A 27,594-nucleotide genomic window follows, 5' to 3' on the forward strand; every position below is an offset into this window, starting at 1 on the left:
CATTAAACAATTCAAATACTCTCAAAACTCACTATATGTCAGTTAAATTTTCGTTATTCTCTTCATTAATTGCTTCTCTTTCCACTTGTCCAGTTCACCAAGTAACATCGCTCTCCACTATAGAGTTAATTGAAGTGTTTTCTGCTTCTATCTAACAATACTTGAACACCACAAGAGATTTCAAAACTTTCTGATATATGTCAATAAAATTTTGAAACTCACTCAAACACATTTAATTCGAAAGGCTATGCTCGGATATCTATAAATTGGTTCTGCAAAATGCTAGTCGATGAGAATATAAAACATAAAAAAACCATTTTTTAATGGAAATTAAAAAGTGCCTTTGACACAGAGGCAATTAGTAACGTTAATAGAAAAAAATCAAATGAATATATCCCATTTAAACAACAAAATAATGGATCTATAATGGAAATGGAAAAACTATATATATACTAATGAACGCTCCCTATCTACATCAAAATTTGCATTATTTGCAAAATATGGTTGAATGACTTGCTGTTAATTAATGTTTGAATTCAAATGTAGTTCATTTTCAAACTACGGTTTCTATTTAAACCGCAGTATCTGGAATAAATCGAAATAAAATACAATTAGAGAGTAAGCAATTCTCAGTTTTCCCGATTTTACGTTATTCAAGATCAGCGATCAGTGAATACCACAACCTATTTAGCTAAGTTGGTAGAAGCAGTATCAAATTATTTGATAACACATGTGATCATCGAACTATAGAAGGACTTTTTTTGATTATTTCCATTATACCTGTTATTTTAAACAAACATACTTCATATTAGTTAGTGTATTCTATTAAATTTCACTTAGTAGGTACCACCTTAATATTAGATTTTGGTTTACTATATCAAAAGAAGAGTTGTAATAACAATATATACCACTTACATACTAATTATTACCTATTGCTATTACCTAAAATTTTGTTACACATTGTGGTTTTATTCTGTATATTGAAAGTTTACTTTATTTGTATCTTTATTTAGTTATTTTTATGTTTATTTTTTAGTTTTTACAAGCTTTTATCTACAAATTGTGATAACTTTCTGACATTAAAAGATTTCTCTCTCCGTCTTTCCGAGAACAATTAATCTGCGCTCTGAATAGAATTCTTTTTATAGTAAAAATTAATTTATTGATATAGACATACTGGTATCAAGAGAATGTTCAAGTCACTTATTTTATCAATTAATTAGGAAAGAGTTTTATCCTTATTCGCTTTCTTCCATCACTTAACTTAAACAAGCCGAATGTGGATTTGCGTAAACCAGGGAGAAAAAGAAAATATATATTTCGTTTCACTTACATGGAAAAGAGATGTAAATATGTTTTTTATGACACTTAAACGTGCCATATATATAGAATACTCACTCTGAATGGAAATATGTTATTTTTCAAATAGGAATGACTTATTTCCAAATACACCAATACATTTCACGAACTTAATGAGAAAACTAAAAATACCATTTTATTTATATCAAAAAAAGGTTTTTAATTGAGTAAAAACAAAATATATGTACTTTTTCGAGTAGTTGTTTAGATGCACGGTTGTCGTATTGATTTGAATTCCTGGTCTTACATACAGGTGTGTAAACCAAACCCAATTTCTATATAGCGGATTCTAAGTGTTTGAAATAGCCATAGCGCGGCGCTGCTATCTAGAGATGCTAGATATGGATGTTGCGTAGGCCACGGCTACATGTAAAACCGTAAGATAGGACAGAGATGAAAATGTTTAACATAATTCTTACAAATATTATTATCAATACTTATTTTACTACTTTTATATAACTATGCTATATATTAACTTTTTACAACATTGTTTACAACAATTCATTAGTTATAGAAATAATAACTAATGCTAATAACTTTTATTATCAGAACACAATTCGACACCATCTCTTGATTAAAACGCCGACCTTGTGGCCATAGAGTGAGGTAATTTAACGCCAGTGAAATTAACCTACCCTGCTTCCCTCGTTTCCAGACCTGTATGTAAGACCATGTTTGAATTGTAGACGAGGGAAAAATAGATGACGTTTTATACATATTAACTCACTAAAAGTGACTTCAATAAATACACTATATTTTCAGCATTTGTTGAAATAAGTTGGAGCCGTTGGTGATATTCAACTGAACACACTGTTTAAACCCCTACCACAACAACACATACAATTACACTGTCTGACGCGCGTTTATATAAGTTATCGTCTTCAGAGACTTCAGATAAGTTTACTCTTAGTCTCTGAAGACAATAATTTGGTTATCTAAATGTGCGTCAGATAGTTGATGTAGTGGTGGTATAAACAGTGTGTCCAATACTCCTACTTAAAGCCTTGCCTTGCCACGAAAGAATATCACTGGATTTTCAAGAAGAGTTTCAGGAGAAAAAAGAATCTAGTGAATATTTCCGAAGCTTTGTAGCTTTGAAGTTTTGTACTATCTAGTTAAAACATGACTTTTGATTTGTACGAGTATGTTTGATACTAGCTTAAATTTAAAGACATTGAAACTAGAGGGACAGTTACGAGGATATATTGAAAAATTCTTAGCTTACCAAAGCTTACCTTAGAACCAAACAAAATTTCAATGTCAATATATTTCGTTACTCAACATATGCTTCTCTTAATTGGATATATTTATTACAGCGAACCTGCAACGTCTCTAGACCTTTAAAAAAAAATGTTTCTCTTGCTCTGCTAACCAGACCTCCACAGCTTTTATTACCTCCTTGTTTGAAGAAAATTGACCTTTTAAACTTTTTTCAGTTGAGGAAAGAGATGATTGTCCGATGGAACCAAATCTGGTGGATAAGTGGGGTGTTCTAGTAATTCAAACCCTAAATCACGAATTTTTTGCATGGCACCATGAGATTTGTGTGCGTTGTCTTGCAAAAACAAAACACAATAGCTTTCCGCGTTTTTTCTCTTTAATTTTTCCCCGTAGAGTGGTCAGTAATGTCAAATAGTAATCTCCAGTTATTGTTCTACTATTATCCCAAATATCAATCATGATTACTCCATGGCAATCACAAAAAACTGAAGCAAGAACTTTTCCAATCGATTTTTGGAAACGAATAATCTTAGGTCTTGGAGAACCAGAGTGTCACCATTCCATCGATTGATGTTCTGTTTTTGGATCTGGTCTAGGTCTAACTAGATATCAATACATCCTCGTATATATGGTCTTCGAAAAAAACAGCTCGAAAGTTACTAAAAACAAATAATCTTGTAGATAGTTTCGCTATTTGGAAAGATTCAGAGTGTCCTTGCCTGTTGATTGTAATAATTTCGGCTACATTTATCAACTTATTTCACCAAATATTCATCATTATTTAAATTCACAATTACTATTCCATCCTTAGGTTTGGTGTGATTGAGGACTATCAATTCTAGCATCAAACACATAGAATTACTCTCTATCAGGTTTCTTCTACTCTTGAATGAAAAAAGTCTTCATATGTATGAATTTTTTATTTCAATCATAACATTTCTATTGTTCATAATTTTTTATTGATGATTTTAATTAATTCCTATTTAATGTGAAATGTCTCCAACCTAAATTCACCATTCCTGACAATGCATCTTTTATATTTTATTCATCAACCTTCACCGTACTTGTATTATTTAAACGGTTCTTGTATTATTTGAACGATTCTTCCATTTTAGTAATTGTGAACAAAATATAAATGTTTACATATGGGAATCAATACAAACTAGAAATTTTATGCTTTAAGCATCCAACCTACAGTGTACTCAATATATGGCTTTCCACCTACACTGTACAAAATAGATTTCCTCAAAACTATCCACATAACGTTCGGACTTCAAAAACAAGATCCTTAACTCTCTACTCTCAACAATTCTTTTCAAGTTTTCAATTGGAGTGTAGATTGAGTAGCCTAATCATTGAAAATAAAATACAAGTGAGTGAATATGAAGACTAAATTGAACTCACCGTCACCATAAGACAAAACCTTAAATATACAAGTTGCGACAATTTATAAATGATCTAAATGTGTGAAATGCAAGTGATAGTATTAGATAATGTATGTATACCAATTTTTTTCCAAATTTCCAAATATTGTTTAAAATTGCATTGGATGACATGATAAGGAACTGGAAAATTCTCCAAAAGAACAGAAAAAATTGTGAGAAGTCATGAAAAGACAGAATATTTGAAAATTAACACAACAAAGGAAGGAGACAAACTAGAAACAGTAGAATGATTTCAGCTTCGATGTAGCTTAGAACTTTGGGTATTTAGCAACAAAAATGACAAATAGAACAAGTTGAGACAAAGAATTTGTAGAGAATATTAGACGTATGGTAAGTATAAGATTATAACACAGAGAAAGAGAATAAGCTAAGTTATGAAATTAGGGCTCTGTCTAAGAGACTAATAAATATGGACAAAGAACAACTATGTATATATAAAAGGCGAAAAATTGGTGAAGTTCTTGGATCGGTTAAAGTAGATGAGAATCGAGGACTTATGAAATATGAACATCAGGAAATAAGTACTGATACCCAACAAGAAAATATTGCTAGGAAGAACAAAAAGTAGACGGTAAGATCAGATTGTACTAAATATGAAAATCATATATTATGTAGAAGATAGATGCGGTACAGGAAAAAATAGAGAACAATTATTGTGGATTCAGAAAAAACTGGTAGTAAATTGTAAATAAGTAGCGATAACATTCCACAAAATGCAGGGTCAAAAGAGCTCAATATGAGCGGCATCATCTCCAAACAGAGTGCTCAGCCTTCTATATATATAACCTGATATTGCATCCGTAGAAAATTCATCTGACTTAGAAGTTCATAGACACATTGTGGACGGCAAAGGGGCCGCTGAGCACAATTGCCTTCAGATAGGCCCGTCGTGCCCACTGACTCAAGAATTGGAGGCAACGATCTCTTGTTTGCTGATGGACCCTAGAGCTGTAGGAAACTGATCCCAATTTCTAAGAAGAAATCATCTTCAGCATTAAGGACAATTTTTTAGTTGAATGGGTATATGAACATACAAATTTTAAAATTTTGTACGATACCACCCAACATGAAATTCAAGAAAGTCTAATGAACTCAGATAAAGTAAAGGTTGTTGTTGTGGATTTTGGACTGAAAACAATCAAATTCTTTTATCTACTAAGTGATTAAATCGATTCATACCTACGAGAAGTCAATGATATTTTTCAAGGAGCTAATTTTGATCAAAACTTTTCCTTGTGGTTTGAAAATTTTCAATATTCAATTGACTGCTTCACAATTGATATTTGTTGTTGATTTCACATGCTATTGACAAGCATTCTATCACGTGAAAAGTGACTTCATAAATACAGTCTAATTTTCAATTAAATGTAACTTCTTTGTTACCAATTAAGGGCATTCGTCGTCAACTGAAACGTTGTACTCATTTGTCCAAATTAGGAGTCGGTTTTTGCAGCACCTTTTCAATCAAAGCTGATGAATTATACCAAATGACATTTACAAGAACACAGACCACTAAAAAATTCCGTTTGATTGATTTTAGAAGGAATGGGAGACATCAAAAGAAGCGATAAATCTCAATTAATTGAATAACACAAAAAGTATGAGATTCACGTATAAAAACTAGAGAAGAATAAAGGGTTATTATTACTCGTATAATATATTTTTGAAGCGTTATAGCAGTAAATTTTATGACGAATTATAAATGAATAGATGCTTCAAACTATCCAAACCACTCGAATAGTACAGATAAAATAGGATTAAACCCGAAATGTAATTGGGCGCTATTGATTTTTTAACATTATCAGAGGCTTTCGGTTACTGAATAAGCCTAGCAACTCTTGATAAAATTACGGACAGGGGCTTTCGAAATTTGTAACTCAAAAAAAAATTGGAAACGCGCATAATTCAAAAACTAAGAAAAATGCGGAAAAGAACTGCCTGAACAAAAAATGTAGAGGAAAAAAATTTCTACAAATATGGTCATTTTTTCGTAGTAAATCTCCCTCAACGCCGAAAGCCGGAGCATCCGCTAGCAACTTCCAGTCAGTGCCAGTTTACGTTCTAGGCGCTCTAATTCTTTGAAAACGAAGTCTCTTTCCTATGAGTAGTCTTTCCACCCGCAGAGATGATCACTGACAACTACGCGCGTGCCCAGACGACGTATTTAGAAATAAACAGATAAAATACAAATCAGCTAAGAAAAGACCAGACGCGTCATAATTGACAAAGTCCGCAATAATTTCCTTCTCTCTTAGGCCCATCCCATTTATGTGACAGTGGAGTTTTTTTATGATTGTTTGGTATTTTTAATATAGAAATGCAAGTGCTAAATAGACTGGAAACGCTGCACGACTGCAGCATGGTCCAAATCAGAATTCGAAGGGAAGTCGTCGCGTAACGATGGATCTCTTACCATTGCGAGTCCTTCTTCGATGTTGCCAAGCCTTTACTTAGGAAGGAAAGTACGGTAATATTATAAATAATTTGCGCTTATGGTCAGATGCATAACCGACCGAACATCGGACATTCAGCATTTAGTATTGTTCCTTGTTAAGTAGATAGTGTGATTTATTGTGTTCGGTATTATTTTTAGTCTGTGCCATAGTTTATTCTACAGATAGCGCTGTTTTTCAACATTAGGGGTAAAATCGTTTTAAATAGTGTCCGCAAAAAAAGCTGGAGGGCAAGGTCTTATTCTAAGCAGCCAAGGACGAGAAATCATAAGCAATATTATTAATTTCATGAAAAAAGAGGCAGATGAAGTAGTTACTATTCCTTTGAAAAATTACAGGTATGTAGCAAGATTTAATTCGAGAAGTAGGTTGAAGAAATGCGGAGTTTACACATTTTTATACAGGCACCTACTTATTGAGTGTCATATTTTAAATTAGAATATTAACATATTTTGATATTTCAGGGAAAGAGTACTAGCTGCTACTGGGGTGTCAAGTTCTACTTTTCAGAAGATATCAAGAGAAGCTCAAAAAGTTGAGTGGGGAGGGCCAAGCACATCTTTTCAATCGCCGAAAAAAATACGTAACACAAAAAAAAGAAAGCTGGATCGTATCTCGCCAGATCAGATAAAATCTATAAGAGAACTTATCTACGATTTTTATGTACTGGAGAAGAGACTTCCTACTTTAAAGTGTTTTTATTAGTTAGTTTTAGTTGTTTTTATTAGTATTATAAAGTCATGTACCTACTTAGTTTAAGGTTTACTGTTGTTACTATTCAATTTAAAAGAGCAAACGTGCAATGCTAAATTATGATGAAATTACAGGTGTTTTGCAGAAAATTAATGACCGGCAAATCTTGACAGAAGCAATAAGTGTAAGCAGCTTGAATCGGATCCTTAAAAAAATTAGTTTCAGGTAATAATTTTGATTTGAAGTTGTCCATTATTACGATAATTACGATAATTAAAACCTTGATGTCTATCACAGTGTTTTTTTTTTGTAGATGGCAGAAAATTCCAGACCGAAGAAAAATTTTGTGTGAATCACACGAAATTCGCCTGAAACGAATAAATTACCTAAAGAACCCGTAACGAAGGCCGCAATATATGTTATACTGATGAAACTTACATACACAGCAGCCATGTTAAAGACAGGGACTTGTACGATAAGACTCTAAAAGGAATCAAGAAGCCAATTTCTAAAGGCCAACGGCTGATTATAATACATGCTGGTGGAGAAAACGGCTTCGTAGAAAACGGATTACTTATATTTAAATCAGCTAAGTTTGAATACTTGTATTTTTTAAAATAGAATTAGTGATGACTAAAATATCGATATTTCGGCATATCGTATACCGAAAATTATGAATATTAATGACAATATCTATATTCAGATTCCCGTGTCGACCAGACTTAGCCAGAATAGAAAAAATATTTTTTTGTTGCATTTAAATTGCGATAAATCATAGCACTTACCACCTACTTGTCATATACCAATAGAATTCCAATTTACTTACTATATATACTTGTTTGTTTTTGCAGGTACAAAAACTGGTGTTTACCATAAAGACATGAATAATCAAAATTTTATGACGTGGGTTCAAAAGCAATTGTTGCCGAATCGTTATAGACAACGCAGCATACCATAATGTACCAATAAAAAAATATTACGACGGCTTCTAAGAAAGAAGAAATGTTAAACTGGCTAACGGAAAATAGATTACCAGCAGACCCCAAACTAACAAAACCGGAACTATACCGCATTTTTCAAGAAAATAAATTTTGCTTTCCCATAAAGTACAAACTAGACGAACTGTTACAACAACATGGGCACCGAGTACTACGTTTACGTCTTTATCATCCAGAACTAAACCCGATCGAAAAACTCTGGGCATTAGTAAAAAATAGGGTAGCTGCGCACAATACAACATTTAAACTGTCCGATACGGAGGCACTAGCTAGGCAAAAATTTGAGGAGGTATCGGAACAAGAGTGGTATAATATTTTCCAGAGTGTTAAAAAATATGAGAATGACCTTATACAAAAATAGCCCATCTAAGACCACACTCTTTATCACTCAATATTTACAGTAAATACGGGTTCATCGGAAGAAAGTGAAGACAAAAACAGCGAGGATACTGATAGTTCATTAGAGAATGAACTAGGATGTTCGTCTCTAGTTTCTAGTCTCTGTTTTTTTTAATTAACAACATAGATAAAATATTACACTCAACATGTGCAAAATCTGCGTTTATTATAAACATACCATGCACACCAAACCTCTATGCAATAAACAGTTGCTATTTCTATAAGATACTGTATATATATATATATATATATATATATATATTTATATATATATATATTTTAATCTAATAAATGTTTTGTGTGAACTACATTAATTTTTAATTTTTATTTAAATAAGAACCTACGCCACTGGTATATCATTCTGAAGCGACAGAGAGGGAATATTTTAAAGTGAGGCAGACGATAGATAGTCGATGACGCCTGTGGCGTTTTCTTAGTTGATTCGTACTTTACCTAGTCCGTACTGCATTACTGCCTGGTAACGAATTTTGTGCTCTACAGTTTTGGCTCCTACTACCAAAAAACACAAGAAGTTATATTATATATCAAGTACCTTGGACTAATTTTGACGTTGTCTACATAGGGCAGACCTCTCAGTATTTAGAAATAGTCTAAAATGTCATCAATATGATAAAAAGAAATAAAACTGCAAAAACGAACTATGAAATATCAAAAAATATAAAAAATATAAATTCAATTCAAAAGTTTCAAAAATTCTTGGAACGGAATCTAATAAACGAAAAAGAGAAAGACTCAAATAATTTAGGCAAACTTTATAGCTCTATTTTGTAAATTCTAATAAAACTGTGAATAATTTAATTGATTAAGTACTGCTACAAATTTCAGATATAAGAACTGAGAAAAGATTAATTTTTCTTATAAGAACAAATTTCTATTTTGACTTTATTTTATCCTATTTTGTGTTCATGATGTAGGTGATCTATTAATTAATATAAATACGCAAATTGTCAGTGACAATATCAATCAAGAACATTTAGAAGCATCAATATATCAAAAGGTCTAGGAAATGAAGAAATTAAACGAAAATTATGAGGAATTCGACAAAATCTGCCGTAACAAAAAATGTATATATTTATGTTTCTAAATGTTCTTGATTTATACATTTTTTGTTACACAGTTTTTTTTCCGAATTCCTCATAATTTTCGGTTAAGAATTTTCAGAAGTTTCAAGTCCCAAAATTTTGAAAATCCTTACCTGTAATTGCTATACTTATTTAGTATCCCAAAACCTGCTAGAATCTAGAAAATCTAAACCGCCTAATTCAATTCAAGGTATTAGCTCAAAATCGCCTAATTTACCTGTACTATAAATCTAATTTTTACATTGTGAAATTATAGTAGGTACTCACAATCTCCGATCAGTAACGAAAATCAAACTTAATATTTCCATCCAATTAATAAATAATAAATCAGCGTTATCATGAAAAGAAATATTTGTTTCATTTGGAAATGAGAAGTCGTCATTTCATCCATTGGAGTTCTAAGGATATCAAAAAACAACCAGATCAAACGAAAAAAAAAATATAAACAGCACTGGGAAATCTTGACTCGTAAAATTATCTCGGAAAAGCTTTGAACGATTGGAATGGTTTTTAACCACAAAAATCCATTAAGTGCTAACAGAACATGAACGCGTTTATGTGAAGCCCGTTGAAAATGTGAATTCCATTGGTTGGGAAGACGTGGGTGGTATTTTTTAGTTCAATACCCTCATTGTTTGAGAAAAATATGGGAACACAAAGTGGAATAAGATACAATAGTGTTGTAATATAACATTAATCAATAATAGAGAGAGAGATTAAATGATATCGAAAATTAAAGGTGCAAATGCAACCAAGCAAAGAGGTTTCTTTGTAATGTTCTAGTCCACTGGACTGAGTATGCAAAATATGAGAACCGGCAACTATGCTTAAATTCTTACACCTGAGACCCTAAATAACAGAAAATCACGTGTTTCTGGCAGCCGTGCTGATCCTTTTTTCTTTTCCTCCATACTTTTCTCTGCTCGGCACGTAGCTGAGTCAGGTTTATTTTTGCGTATCTAAGTAATAATATTTAAGTTTTTTTTGTAGTCGAGTGTTTTATTGGTGTGTTTTTTGCAATAAAAGCGCGGACAATGTCAAGTGTAAACATAAAAAAGCGAAAACTAGACGAATTGTCATGTTTTATTTGTTATAAAACGGGTGATTAGGAGAGAAATCCAAAACTACAAACGTTTATTAGTATTCAAAAAGCAGCAGATGATATTAGTAAGAAAATAGAAAGTGATACAGACTTCAGTGCACACAATTGTTCCTAGCGTCGAACTTGTATTGCAACTTAAATCAATGAAGAGAAAGTAAGACGTCGATAATTAGCATTACTAAAGCAGAAGAGTGCATCTACTTCTACCTCATCTACGGAAGTAAATGTTTCAGGTAGCAAATGTGTTCATCGGTCATCCAGGGGTGAATTAAAACTTTATAAAAATATTAAATAGCAGCGGAACAAATTTTAAATGCTGCCTGAAAATAACAAGATGACATTTCTATAAGAATTCTCTTTGCAAGTGAGGTATTATGAACATTGTCCATCTGCGATTACCAAGAAATTCGAAAAATTCAGCAGACAGATCTTCAAGTTTAATAAAACATGACATACTTACAGAGGCATTTGAAAATCTGATTCATGAAACAAAACATCAATTAACGTCACACACTTTTGAAATATCATTTCATATCAATCCCTGCTCATTGATAAGTAAAGTGGAAATGTTTTGATATGATTGATATGATACAGCAAAATCATCATTGTTATTTATGGGCAATATACCGCTGGATAAATTCATTGAACATATTCGTACCGTAAATTCAATAAACCACACTGTTCAAGTGGCTAATCAACTTAGGTATAAGTTAATTTCCCAAAATATCGATCTATCGGTAGAATAGACAGCACGATATCCTGATCTGATTCCATTAGACTTTTTTGGGGATATGTCGAGGGTATTGTAAAACTAAACTCCTCAACTAAGATGAATCAAAATACTGAATCACGCTTGCGATTAGATCAGTCAGTTAAGATGTTGAGTAACGTTAGAAGATATTTTTATATCAGATTAGCTTGTTATCAAGATGTTCGCGGTGACATGTATAAGAATTTGTTTTTTTTTTACTTTGTTAAGAAACAACAATTTTTATAACGACAATTTCCTTTTTTGATTGACGCTAAAATAAAAAATGTGTATTGGACCTGTCGTCACAAAATTAACTAAGATCCGGCATTAATTATCACCTTAATGAAAAACACGGAGAAGCTTGAATGGTGTTTGTCAAAGATACTGAGAACTTTTTGGGTAACTACAAATCTGCTTAATATTCTGAACTTATAAAAAAACGTCAAATGTATATGATAAATACAAATTGTCTTGAAAATATTTTTGACATTCTCATCCAAATTTGTCCGGAAAGTATGGGCGTTTTAAGTGATGAGCATGGAGAGCACTACCATCAAGATATTGCCACAATTGAAAAGCTCTACCGAGGAACATGGGATCCAGCAATGCTGGCAAACCACTGTTGGTGTTTAATTGGGGATACTTCGGACTCGGAATATAGGAAGCATGTGAAACGATCTAAGTAAACATGTTTGTTAGTGCTGATAGTGAAACTGGAGTTTCAAAGTACTTGAACATGGAGAGCCCTCTCAGCAAGAATCAAGATATCGCCACAATTGATAAGCTCTCCCAAGGAACATGGGATCCAGCAATGCTTGCAAACCACAGTTGGTGTTTAGCTGGAGACACTTCGGACTCAGAATATAGGAAACATGTGAAACGATCTAAGTAAACATGATTTTTAGTAATAATAGTGAAGCTGGAGTTTCATAAATACTTAAAATTTTTCAAATCAATCAATTTATTTCTCACAAAAATATCACGTTTATCATTTAATTTTTCTATAAGAATAAATAATTACATAAACTTGTTCAAGAGGAAAAAAATTTATCATATTTTTGTTGCCTAGTATTAGTGAGTAATTTAAAAATATAACATAAATTTCTTAGAAAAATCAACCTTTCTGCATTTCCATAATTATACTGGCAATGAAATAAAAATAAAACTGTACATGTATCCGTTCCCATTCATCTTTTGATTATACACCTCACTCAATAAGGCAGACATATACCATTCAAATGCCACAACTGTTGTTTTCGTGAAATAACATTTATGGGTTCACCGTTATAGCTATCCTAACGTCTTCTAGAGGTTTCGCTAGTCCTTTTTCTTTGGGCTTTGTTTTGATGGATCGCTTTCTTAAGAATATAGGGAACGGATTAAGTAGATCCGTTTTTTAAGGATAGTGGTTTTTTATCAGATTCATCTTGTTTATTTCCGAAAACCGACGAGACGCTTTCCAAAAAAATTTTTAACAGTCGTCGATACTATAAAAATAATTTTCTTAGGATGAGATTATTCTAATATTTTTTTTTTCATTGGAGATGAAGAAATAATTTTGTTGTCATATATATATATATATATATATATATAATATTCTTCAATTTTTTTTGAATCTAGTATACACAATACTTAAAATGTTGATTTTCATCTCCAGATAATTGTTTTCATTGAAAATGTACACCAACTTCGTATGTCTTCCCCTCAAAACCTCTCAAGTAGAGAAGTAGGTTTTCAGGAAAAAAGTATGAAAGTTCCACTCAAATTCTTGAATAAGTTCTCGGGTGTAGAAATATCAGTGACGTACAGAATAAGAATAATAAATAAATAGATGAATAGCCTGCAAAAACTCATGATATAAACTTAAAACCACGTGATATTCGAAGCAATCAATTCCCAACTGATCAAAAGTATCTATCTACTTCTTTATCTAATTACCTATAAGCAATTATTCAAATCTCTTAGTATCGCTATATGTTTGGGTAATCTCCCAATGCTTCGTCCTTCCTAACAATTCTGAAATTTCTTATCACGCATATCCAATTCTTCTGGGAATGGTCTTTATCCCATTATTTCATATTTTATATTTATCCAAAATGTTATTTAAAATAATTACCGACCACTGAAATCATACTCAAAAGACACCGCATTGTCATTTGACGTTTGATGACGTTTGATTTACACTAGATTTAAGTTTAACCTTGTATCTAGTTCCATTTAAAACCAAATTAAGGCAAATATAAATTATACTTCAATATTATAACTCATACTTCAAATCTCATTAAAAGATTATTTTCAACTGTACACTCTAGAGTGAACATAATGGAATGGAAAAGAGACTTGATAGAGTAGTGGCGAATAAATCTTTCTGTGAAATCAGCGAACGGACAAACATTAACGTAAAATAGACGACTACATTATGATATGGGAGGTACGTAGAGTGTTTTTAAGTTATCTTGATATTTTATGATATAATTCAGAGCATAGACTCGTTAAACAAACTTCCTCTCCTTCTTTTAGCCCCCTAGTTGAGCTATTGTTCAATCTACAGGGGATCAAACAAAAATAATGCTACAGAACTTTGATGAAATATGTTTAGAACGTCTCAAACAAAGCGAGAACAATTTGCGATACAAACAGAGCTTTTGTTGTTTGGAGAGAGAATTTTCTACATGGACGGCGAAATCTCTATACACATTCTCTTAAAGTGTGAGAGACTACAGAACTCTAGAGAATTACATCTGGAAACATGAAATAGAGAGCTTTTTAATAGGAGTGGGATTGATAGATTAGCTATTAAAACTGAGTGTGTGTGAGAATTCTTCTGACAGGTAGCAGGGCCTTGAATATCTAACGTTTTTTCGTAATGTGACCCGGCTTTAATACTTTAGTTACTTTCTCCACCAGATCAGAATTTTATTCAATCCCATGTAGTGATTTATGAAGAGGAAAAAATTTATATTCATTCTTTCTTTTCAATAAACAAAACAGATCCGTTGCCGTCAATTCAACAAAAGTAATATATCCAAATTAGTACTATTTGGTTTAAAGGGCTTTTGTCCACTATTATTGATGTGAAACAGCATTTTCTTAATAGCTCTGTAACATGAGGCTCCTGTATAAAGCAGTACTCTAACCAAATTGAACTAGAGCAAGGGATAGAGAAGGTGATGGAATAAAAGACAACAAGGTATGAACAGATCCACCTATAGCGAGGATATTTCTTTAGTTCTCAGTTATAACGACTATGAGAATAATTGTCCCCAATTACAGGTTTCAACTACTGATATCAAATTAGTAATTTTTGATTATAGATTGTACACTAGGATCCAGATTCTCACAGCTATCTAAAATTGGTGATTAGATACTTCTAGCAGCTGCTAAAGTAATTTGATACAATATGCTAGGAAGTCAGTAGTTTTATGATTTGGTAATGGAGTGTTCTTGAATGTTCACTTGAATATTGACCTATATATTGACTAAAGGGAATGAAGTTCACCTTATTTGAGTAGCAGACCTATGCTAGCTGGAGAATATATATTCATGAGTCCATATTCCCCAATAAATTGAAATCATTTCCTCTTTTTAATGGAGAAAGACCGCATGTTCCAAATTTGACACATTTGACACACAAAACAACAAATTAAGGAAGAATGATAAGCAGTATAATGATTTCCTAGCATCACGAGATTTTTGATGACAACAATTGAGTCATTACTCTCATGTTTTACTAAGAACTGGAACTTATATTGGAAGAAGAATTTGCAGTTAAATTTCTTTAAAATCAGTTTAAATGTTCCATTAATTATCTTCACAATTGAATAATGAAACTGCAATATTCAATTCATATCTATCTTTTTCAAAGTAGAAAACCCCAAAATCTCGTACGCCACTCTTTATTAGTCCTTTCAAGAGTTTCAACAAGAGACATATTTTCTCAGTCATAAACTTAACTGTAATTCCCTCACCGGTTGTGAGTGCAGCTTGAAATTTTACTGAAATTCATTGGAGATACAGATGCAGTATAAAAACAATGTATTTATGTAGGAGGGAAACTGAACTTCATTTGTGAGTGGTATCAAAAAGATTCATTAGATTGCTTTACGAGCCCCGTCCCGTTTCAATTTACACACCTAATAAAATTTTTAATTTCGCTCAAAACCTGTCCGGTTTCTATTTATATTTCTAATTGAAAATATATATCTTTTGGCCTTCGTGAGAAAATTAATAATTATTGAACTAACATATAAAATTTTTGGATACATCTAGGAACATTGTTAAAAATGTAAGCAAAACTTAGTAATACAAAGAGAGCGAACCAACAAATGCTTGATGGAAACTGTAAAAAAAAAGTTCAGCATATATATATATATATATATATATATATATATATATATATATATATATATATTTAGGTTTTTTAGGCCCATAGCATTGCCCCTTCCATTATTTCCTATTTTTTGCTTTCGTTTTCCAGTCCTGAATTCCTCTTTTTTCTACGTCCATCATTTTTTTTGTCGCTCTAAAATCTGGCATTGGAACTTATCATTTTGCTTAGTTTTGCTTTTTACCGCCTTGTATCCTTCTAAGTATTTTTGTTTCCCATATATCTAACTCCTCTTCCTCTTCTTTATTAAGAATCCATGTTTCGGCTCCGTAGCTCTTTTGGTCTTATTATTGTTTTGTATAAATATAGCTTCGCCTTTCTGGAGATTTCTTGGAATCCTATTATCGCATTCAGCGCTCCCAACTGTTTACTTCCCCTTGTCATCCTCGCTTCGAGATTTTCTCCCTCGTCTACGTTGTCCTCGATAACCTCCCCAAGAACTTGTTCTAAGCTCATTGCTCATTTTCTTCGATCAATTGTATTGGCAAACTACTCATTTCTCTTTTCTATGATAAAAAGTATATTATAGGAGCGTCCACCATTTATGAAAAACAGATGAAAGGCAACGCGCGAACTCGCCGAATTTTAAAATTGATTATAAAAAGTAGAAAAATAGGCGACTAGTATTGTCTATGTGGTTCAGAAACATTTCGAAATATTTTATTTGTGATGGACAAGCGAAGTAACTAGGAATGAGAACAGTTTAAGTTTATCAAACGAAGTAAGAAGATTTGTCAATTAGAACGATTCAGCAAAAAGTAGTAGGTGCTCCTCTTAAAAGCGTTTGATTAATCTGTTTAAAAAATTTTATCTCACTACTTCACTTTCGTTGCGTACTCAACTGAATGAGGTACTTGGCATTATTCCACACCCTCTTATTACACCGTAACGGCGAGCAGCTAACTTTAGGCACATATTTACTGGAGACGAGGAAAGCTCGTTTCTCCTAAAAACTTTCATAAAGTTTTATTTCTTTTTTTTTTCAGCGACCGACACCACCAGTGGCTTCCTCTCGTAAAAACAAGCTGTTGACAACAGTCAATTGGTTTTTGTTCCGAATTGAGTGCACACACATATATTTTTTATGTCGGTAGGAGAATGATTGCCTATCAACAATATGACTCTTTTGTGTGGAACGAGGAAATTAAAAAAACAGAATCAGTATTTTATCTATGTTTCAATCAAGTAATGATATTGGAAATAATGGAACATGAAAAAATTTTATTTAAGCCGTGGAGGATGAGAAAAATGAATTTAATAGAAACAATATAATTTCTCAAATCTGGGATAAGTTAGTATAGTTCTCAATTAATCTATTTGAACTTAATTGCGCCAAACTTCAAAATCTTGGTGATAACAATGAATCAGAATGTTAAAAGTTATATATTTGTTGAATAGCATATTTTGCCAGGAAGATATCAAATCATATTTTTTTTGTTAAAAAATTTTACAAACACAAACAAAGAGAGGGAAATGCTTTATTCTAAAAAAATTGTTACAATTTGTAGACAAAAGCTTGTAAAAACTAAGAAACAAATACAAAAATAAATATATAAAGATAAAATCAATAAAAATAAAATTTCAAAATACAGAAGGAAACCAAAATGAATAAGAAATTTATAGGTAAAAGTATATAAATCTATAGCAAAAATTAAACCAGTAGGCAGCATGCCCGGAATTGAATATTATTATTAGAAGAGTTTAGTCTTTTACAGAGTAAATATGCCCTTAAATTATTGCGGAATGCGTGAAAAGACGATATCGATTTGATTTCAATTGGCAAGTGATTGTTCATTATTTTTGGAGAATCGTGTTTACGAATTAGGCAAACGGATTCAAAGATGAATAATGAAGGAAGGGTCTCCGTGCCTGCAGTGAGTTCTGCTGTATAGTCCGAGCAGCTCTCTCATAATGTTTGAAGATTTGCTCAAATTGAGTCGCACCACACGTACCCTAGAAGGGAAGGGAATATGAGGGATGGGACTCCATAAGAGCATAAAAGACTGTTAAGTAGGTGGATAAGTTCAATTCTTTGGAAATAGATTTCAGAGCAAAACAGAAGGAGCTCAATTTTCTAGATCAGCCGGAAATATGTAACTCCCATTTCAAGGAATTTTCCACAACAAGCCCTAAGAATTTTACTAATTCAACGACATCAAAGATGGTGTTGTTTGATAAAAAAGGTTACAATGTATTTTTGTATGATAAAACTTTGATTTTAGAAACGTTGAGACAGAGAAGATTATAATCACATCATAATTTAAGGGTGATTGGATCACTAGATATGGTCCTATTAAGTGCCGTTAGATCAGGTTTGCTCCAAGAGAAACTAATGTCGTCTGCAAATAGACATATTTTACCTCTGATGTCTAGATAGACGATGTCGTTTATAAAGAGAAGAAACAAAATGGGGCCTGGTACTGAGCCTTGGGGCACTCCACATTCTATTGGCTTGCAAGGTGACACCGTTGTATCAACCCTTATAAGCTGACTTCTGTTAGTAAGGTATGACTTGAACCATGCGAGAAGTGTTCCCCTGAAAACGTAGTACTGCAATTTGTTAATTAAAATATTATGATTAACACAATCGAAAGCCTTATAAAAATAAAAAAAATTGTTGCAGTGTAGTGATGGCTGTTTACGCTGAAGTAGACATTTTTTAGGAGGGAGAATATAGCATCATTTGTGCATTTGTTACTCAAAGGAGTGCAATTGGGCGATAATTCGATGCTTTACTTTTATCTCCTCCGTTATGTAGAGCTATAATTATAGCCGTCTGAAGGCATTTGAAAAAATTGCTATTTTGAAATGAAACTTTTATTAAAGTAGTAAGGTGATTTAATGTGCAAAAACATTTTTAAAGTAAGTCATCAGTTCCCGATAAGTATTTATTTTTGATGGCATTGATTGTACTGCAAAGCTCTGCTGAAACTAGGGGCATAAAGAAGAAACTGTGTAAGTTAGCATCAGGGAGATATGAAAGAGGATCATGAGAAGAATTTGATAAATTTTTGGCTACATTTACAAAGTAATTATTGAGTTTATCAAGTGAAGTAGAGATTATGCTCGATGAAGAAGCCTGATTTCTTAGTTCATTCACAATGGACCATGTTTCTTTGGCGATGGCGAGGCTTCTATCATAATAAATAACTTTGGCAACTTTTATTATCTTATGATACATTTTTCTGTTTTCTGTTTCACGTAATTTTTGATATACGTAAACCTTTAGTGGATGCTAGACTAGTTTTTACTGAAATACTCAGTATATCGAACACAAGTCAAATTCACACTCTATGAAGTTCAAAAATTATATACACATGTTATATTCAATAAATATGAAGCCTTCCTACAAATCACCCTTAACTTTCATCCATTTCAACTGATAATATCTATTTCATCGAAATAAATAAAATTTATGCTCAACATAAACATTATGATTTATAAATTATCATTTTTCATATCCTTATCATTTCAATCGTTTACGCAAAATCGAAAATACTTCATTTTGGAAATGTCGCCAGAATAAATTGAGATTGAAATTTACGTTTTCCCGAACTATTACCGATGGCGCGAATACTATAATTTCTGAAACTGAACAGATTTCTGAATTTCCGTACATGTCATTTGAAGTTTCATTTGCCGTGAGACGTGTTGGCTTCAGAATTATTGCTCCAAACATGTCAAAGGCCCCAGTAATTGAGCCGTCACGACGTGTCACCAGACGCAACCCGATTTGTTCGGTATGTTAACACAACTTAAAAACAAACTTCTCGTTCACTCGCTTCGTGAAATCAGGTCCCTTTTTTAATTTTGCAATTTGAATATCTCTATAAATTTCTTCATAATATTCTCAAATATCTTTTATTACTTCTATGAATTAGTCAACGAACTGTTCGTTTACAAAAATAGAGGAACTGAAATTGAAGAAGATGAATGTGGTTTGGGAAAGATCTGAACTAAGTAACAAGTTCCACACTAGTCTTTATATCTAAAGTTTCAAATAATCGACACACTCTGCTATTTATTGATTACAGAAATATATTACAATTTAGAGACTAATCACAATATAATTGTTTACGCTACAATAATGGTTCTACAATTTCACTTGAACTCATAGTCAATCACATTGTCATGAAATATTTCCTTTCCAAAATTCCATGAAAATAATGGGATGGTACCATTTTTTAAATTACTTAAAGTACAGTATTGCATATTATCAGCACTTTCCGGCGCAAATATAGCATTATAGTCTTTTCAATTCCTAACAATGAAAATCTTACTTAAATTTACCTTTAATATTCAAAATAACATTCACACATTTGTATTCAAATATTCTATTTTTCTCAATAACAATTGAGATAAAAGAAAAAAATTATTGTGGTTAAAACAGTTTAGTATTCATTCTGTAGGTGATCTATTAATCAATATAATTTTGATAAAGAATAACATATCGAAACGTCAAATTTTACCTGTCTTTAAAATCACGTTTGGGTTAATTCGAATAATGTTTTTCTGGTAATGTCCATAATTTCTTTCGGTTCGGAACACCTACAGATATACAGGAATTAAATGCAAAAAATGTAGAGATATTGCTGCTACAGACAGACGGATGGCATTGTTTTGTTGAAAAATGCGTTAAAAATTTCAGATCTATTGTTAATGTAAGTAAGCTGCATTATAGTAGAATTGTTATATTGGAAAAAAATTAAGAACAATTATTTCTAAGCTTTACTAGGATAACTGTCTGGAATTCAAATGCCTTTATTGTCATCAACAATTTTTGTTGTAGATGCAAAATAGAATTTATGTTTCATTTTCACATTCTATTGACGGATCACATCCAACAAATAGACCTATAAATTTATCTCACAATTGTTCATTGAATATTACTTATTATGCATTAGTTTCATATGCATAATTTCTTTTCTTCGATATGTTATTATGTAAATCTCTACTGAATATCGAATATGAAAAGCAAAATTCTCCCAGGTTCATTAGATACCATAATTTTCAATGGAAATGAGGTGAATAAATTCAGTAAACAAATGGTAACCAAGGATTACAAGCTAATAAAGTGATATTTCAAATATATTGTCCTTCAACTTTATTCTTTCGAAGCATTTGGTAACGTAATCAGGCATATTTTTTAGGATCAACTCATTTTTTCTTCCCATTTTGTATTCAGAATAAATCGAAAAATCATTCAAATTAGAAGTAGCCCTTTTCTTACAAAATTGAGTGCAACACCACTTTTTATATGGGAAATTTATGTATGTAGTCTTTGAAAAATATTGTAGCAGCTGTTACGAACAAAATCAAAATGAAAGAAAAAGAGAAAAATTTACTTCGATGTTGTTGGAATATTTTAAATTCTATTAATATGACCTCTGGCTACAGTAATTTACTGTAAGATTGTGGGATATATTCATAATGCATATAATGGGGAATAAAATAATATGTTATAGAAGAAATATACAAAACAAATTTGTTAATGTAATGCTAGTTTAATTGAGTTTATCTCTAATTAGACAGTAACGGTGTATACCTGATGTTAAACTAAAACTATAGCTTCACGTCGCGATGCGCTCAGTTTTACCTTAATATTCATTATTCTTTAATTAGGACTGGGATATGAGGTTACGGAATTATGTTGTTTGTTAACTTTGTTTTACTTTCCTAACTAGTATTCACACGCATGGATTTATTAGTAGAAAAAAACTAGAAATAACTTATATAAAGTTATTGAACAAATCAGTCGTGGTTTATTATAAGGAATAGTAATGGTTAGGTTATATTTTTTCTCATGAGTATCTAGATTTTTTGTTTATGTATTTCATCAAAAAAATCCTTCTACGTTTTTGATATGTCCTAATCAAAATGTTCATAGAACGTTCCATATTACAATAACCATACTCACCTATATGGAGCCGATTTAATTTCATTATTTGCAAAATACAAATTTTCACTTTGAATTATCCAGTTAGAGACCATAAGGCATAGAAAAAAAATTGCCAAAGGGCATAAAACAAATTTGCTGTTTTCTCAGCTACTTTTTAGACATTTTTTTAACATAATAATATACAGTTTAGATAACTATATGTAGATTCAAGTGTAGTTCTATACATAGTACAATAGTTTAACCTTCCCATAAAACAGAATTTGAAAAAACTTGTCAATATTAGTTAATTTCCACATCACTTTTAACCGCTCTACACAATACTGATATACTTATTAAAGAATTATGCATGCATAAGCTCTTTTGACTAAAAGCACATTCGAATGGAAATTCTTCAGACCTTATTGACGTTATTTAGGCAAAATGAATCGAATTTTTTGCATCAATTCATAGCTATTGATATAAGATCCACCTCTACCCTCATGACAGGATCAGCCTGCTCCGAAGAAGGCAAAGACGGTTTCATCGGCCAGAAAAGTGATGACAGCGGTTTCTTATCATGGTCATGAGATTGGTTTCATAGCCTATCTTGAAAATAACAGGAAATTATTACGCATCCTTATTTGATTAGGTACAGAAAGAAATTACCAAAAAGCGATCACATTTAGCGAAATTTTCTCCCACTTTTGTGATCACCCTGGTTAAAATTAACAAATTGCACTAGACCTCAAAGTTTCGCTTACAGAAGAGAATTTTACATCATATTTGAGTAAATAAATGGCATCTCTCATAAAAGGTCAGTACATCAATGCAAAGAGTATGACTGAAGATACAAAAGACTGTAATGAAAAATAAAAATGCTTGTGGAAAAAAATATCTTGTTTGTTTGGTCGAAAACTTCACAAAAAATGATCGTAACATCTCAAATTTAAAATGATGATGAATTGGCGGTATCATTATACCAAACAAATATTAACATTTTCATTTAACAGCTACTAGCATTCATAGGATTTTAATGTCCCATGGATGTAAACCTTTTTAAATAAGACTCGAGCATGAAATAAACGAAAATGATCATGATTACTATTGTTTTGTGAATAGTTTGGTGACAAACCACATCATTGTACAAGAGGCATTTTCCTCACACGACCTTTATATTGAATAAAGAATCTAATTGACATTATACTTTTATTGGAAACTGTGATATCCTTTTCGGACAGACCAATACCAATTTGTTTCAACTTAAATATTTACACACATTATTATACAGTTCTGTCTTCTAGGTATTGTATTGATATTTGTATTTGTTCAAATGTTCTGGATTTATGTTCCTCATTGAAGATTTTGTTGTTTTTTCTCTCTTCTTGGAATTCCAGAGTTTATGAGAATATGTTTGAAGGTAAGTATATCCTCGCACATTCACATTTGGAAGAGTTTTCTTAGAATATTTCACCATGTGTAACTTTAGTATGGACGCATTAAAGTCTTTATATTTCAATTTGCTCTAGCGGTCTGGATATTGAGGGTAGTCTATGAATTGTGATAGGTTTTCGAGAATTCGCTATTTCATTCTATTTGAGGAAGCTGTAAATATGCTTGTGGATATAGTTCATGGTGTTCTGGGACATGGGGGAATTAGTGGATTATGTGAAATTAACTCTGTCATCCAATGGAACATCATGAATTTTTATTGGAAGATTACTTGTTTGACATAATAAATAATTCAACATCACTATTTGAAGGCCAAGGGCGGCTCATGCCCAATGGTTATCAATTCGAAACTCTCATAGAGATAACCTGTAAAATTTAATAATAGAAGAAATGAATTTTTTTCTATCCATTTTTTGGCGAAGAGGTTTAATGAATGAAATTTATGATTTAGGAGATATGTAGATTTTTAGATCGTTGTACATGCCAACGAAACCATTCGTCATAAAGAGACATTATGAACAAATTATCATACTTTGTAATTATTTATTGAAAATACTTATAGGAGTATATAACATTTCCCGAAGAGCTAATTAATAAATAAATAAACATTTGTACTAAAACTATCAAAGATCATATTATTGGCATATCTGGGTATCTTGAGTTTAAGTTTCCGTTAGAACCTTGAATATACAATTACGCCAAATTAGAGGAAATAATTTCGAAATTATCACAGAACTTTTTCAGATATAATTAAATGAAATAATTTTACGAGAAATGTTATTTTTGAACTTCTCTTCTCCCTCAAGGTATTCTTTTTTTAAAGATGTATGTTATTGAAGCAAATTCAATCATATTAAGCTTTATTTTGTTTCTTTCAATCTATCAAACGACAGATTTTTTTCATATTCTCTTTTCGTACTCCACTTCCTAAATTATGCCTTGGCACAACCTTCAAGTTATACTATAAAAGGGTCACACATCGAAATATGTTAGCTGTCAATTTTTCCCTTAGGTTATATATGTTTATGCTGTTTCGCAAAAACGGCCACTATGGTTCAATAGCCGCATCGAAAATGCTTTTTTTAAGGGTAGAGATATAAAAGATATGCATAAGATAGAAATCTCTTTGGAAAACGATCAAGGTTGGCTTTACATAAAATAAAAAATTTATATTAACTCAAAGAGAAAAGAGATTTTTATGAAAGTTTGCTACCAATATATGGAATATATATAGAGATATAGAGAAACGTGAAGCTTATGTAAATAATTTACGAGGGAGGTGAGAGAAGAATGAGTCTAGTAAAATACCGGGCAATCTAGCAATGTTGGACCGTTAAATTTTCGAGTCTGCAAGTTTAAACTTTGAAAATGTGGGGTAAATCTAATCAAGAGCACAACTTTCCAGATGGCACTCTTCATTTATAAGAAGCTTAGGTAAAATATGTAAAAATAAACCTCAATTAGAAAAATTCTCAGCAAAATATAACAAAAACTTTGGACGCTTTTATGACATAAGAGAGTGTATCAATAAGGATAATTGTTGACCAGTTGAATTCAAACACTCCTAAATCTTGGCATATGGAATAAATTCGTGAAAACAATACTTAAAAGTATCTTATTTGAACAAAGAGATAATCTTGGATGTTGAATAACCAAGAGAGATCGTTATTTAGAAGTCTGGAGTTCATTTTAAAGACCGTGATTGATCAGTTGAAAGCAATAATAGCTGGAAATTTCCAGAGCTTCTTATAATCTATAACATTGTATGAAAAAATCTGAATAAGAACCAAACTCTTTTAGTACATTTTGAGAAATAGTTTTAGCTTATTTCTGTTTTCCAATCTGCAAAAAATGTTGATGTCACTTGGTGAATTCAATGGATACTACGGTTTTTAGAGGATATTTGGTCAAAACAGCCTCGTAGATTCCAAAATTTTTGTATTCCATACTTCCCACTGATATTTCATTTCCAGTCGCACTATCATTTATTATATGAGTTATGGTATTTAATATTTTAATGTGACGAGAGTATCTCTATTTCAATTACACATTTCATCTGGAATGTTGACTCAATATTTCATTCTCATCAATACAGCGCCTAATACAATGAATATTATATACGGTGTATACTCAACGGCATCTTGGTTCAATGGGAAAGTTTAATTGAGTTACTTCTAATACTTCGCTAGCTAATATGGTTTGAATCTATACCTCTAATCAGTGGCTGAACGTGGAGAACGTGATTGTTTTAGTGTTAAGACAGATCAGAGCTACGTTAGCAGTCATGTTTAATGTAAAACAATATAACCAAATGTTGGTTAACAAAAATGATATTTCAGCAAAAAACTGAAATTACTGGAAGATTAAAGAAGTTATGAAAAGCTCCTGCCATTTAATTCCTCCCAATTTAATGATATGACATCTAAGACAACGTAGAGGAATTTTATGACCAGTTACCAGGATTTTAATAACTCCGCACCTACTTTTAGAAATTTCGATATAGTTTTAAATTTCATGGGGTTATATTAAGATACACTAATTTATTTTGTATACTTTGAAGTTGTACATCATATAATAATATTATTCATAATATGATTTCTGAGATACAATTTGACCGTGGAATTAATAAAATAGTTTCCAGCTACTTTCACTCATCTTCCTTCCTCATCTAAAATTATGTTCTTAAATTCTTCTTGGATAAATCTGTAAAGGAAACGTTCGTTTTGGCATGGGTCCAACTAATCATTCCGGAAATCGAAAATCCTGAATTATTTGGATATTGGGTCAATTACGGAGTATTCGAGCTATTTCGTGAAAGTATAGGAAGAAGCGAACGTTATTCACTGTTAATGGATGTTAGCAGAGAAGCAGCTATTTCTGTTCAATAGGAAATACTAGAGATTATTATTAAAATTTGTGATTGGCCTTCGATTGAAAGAATATTCAATTCACATAACTTCTCTTGAATATTTATGTTCGTTTTATCCCTGTACATCCGTAGAGTGGAAAAAGCAGACGAAAAAACTCTCATCTTCATCAATTAATTTTCTTAAGCATAATTCCATAATTAATACAAAGCAATCATCAGAAATTGCTTATTGGAAAATTTTTAAGTGATTAAATTCTGCAAATGCTTCATGGTAACTTCATTTTATTTGATTTGAATTGAGCTATTCTGAAATATAGTTAGAACTACAATTTTGTTAAATGTGTTAATATTTAATTTGAATTAATTAGATGCTTTGTTCGTCGTAGTCGAAGGCTTGGAATAGTTATTTTCCTAACAAGTGCGGAAAGTGATACCTTCCCGCACGCGACTGCAGTTGTTCCGAACGACGCGGAGCGGTCAAGTACGAGAAAGACACTTTACGCATGAGTTTGGAACATTATTTTTTCTACGACCGTATATACCAACCCATTTTTCAAAAATTATTTTATTCCAACAAATATAATAGTGTATATAACTAAAAACTACTAATTATTATAAATATTAATATTTGGTTTAAACTGGAAGGTAAATGACGTCGATGAGGATGTGATCGGTTGCAGATTGCATAAAGATGACGATGACGTTGACGGCAACGGTTTTAAGTCATTTGTAGTACAGAGAATTTTATTTGATATTTTTTTCTCGGAGTCCTCCAAGTAGCCCTCAGCGACAGTAGTAGACTTCCAGCCACCGAGGCGCTTTAGGTTGGTTATTTCTTCGCCGGAATCTGCTCGAAACGTTGCCGAAGAACGTCTGAAACTGTGTCCTGCATAACGTTTCGGATTAGGTAGGCGTAAATATGCAGCAATCTCTGCTGGCATCTTACCAAAAGTGTTTACGCCAACGTATTGAACTGAGCAGTTTCCATTCTTATAATGAATAAAAAATCGGCGGTGTGGAGTGGTAGGTGGTCGTAAATCTGCTTACTTTCTGTACAGCTTCAAATAGGTTCCATCATTTATTTCTTTAGATAAAACAAATGATCTTGACGAATGATTTTTGGAATCAGAAATTTTCACAACAATTAGGTAGCCTTTATCTTAAATGTCGTCGACAGTGATATTTACAAGCTCGGATCTGCGGAGATCGCCAGCCAGTGCAAAAATGGTACTCACTTTAATCATCAGGTATAACTCATCAGGAGCTAGCATAACCCTGGATATATCTTCTTTGGTAAAAACTTGCGCTTTCTGTGCTCGAAAACCAATATTTTTTTGTTTAAAAACGACGTTAGCTTATGGAAGTTTCCTATATCCAAATTTTGTTTTATTTTTACCAAACTTTTCACCATCGAATAGCGGGACCATAATGTATTAGATTTCAAAACCCCGAAATACCTCTTCCTTATAAGTTTTGGCCCCTTTCTC

General features: G+C 31.9%; 1 protein-coding gene across 1 annotated transcript in view; it reads right to left on the minus strand.

Moving 5' to 3' along the window:
- LOC130442637 (zwei Ig domain protein zig-8) overlaps nucleotides 1-27,594 on the minus strand; it is a 341,112-nt gene that overhangs the window by 108,949 nt on the left and 204,569 nt on the right. The window lies entirely within an intron of this gene.

The sequence above is a fragment of the Diorhabda sublineata genome, chromosome 4, assembly GCF_026230105.1.
Source record: "Diorhabda sublineata isolate icDioSubl1.1 chromosome 4, icDioSubl1.1, whole genome shotgun sequence".
In the NCBI taxonomy this organism is placed as follows: domain Eukaryota; kingdom Metazoa; phylum Arthropoda; class Insecta; order Coleoptera; family Chrysomelidae; genus Diorhabda; species Diorhabda sublineata.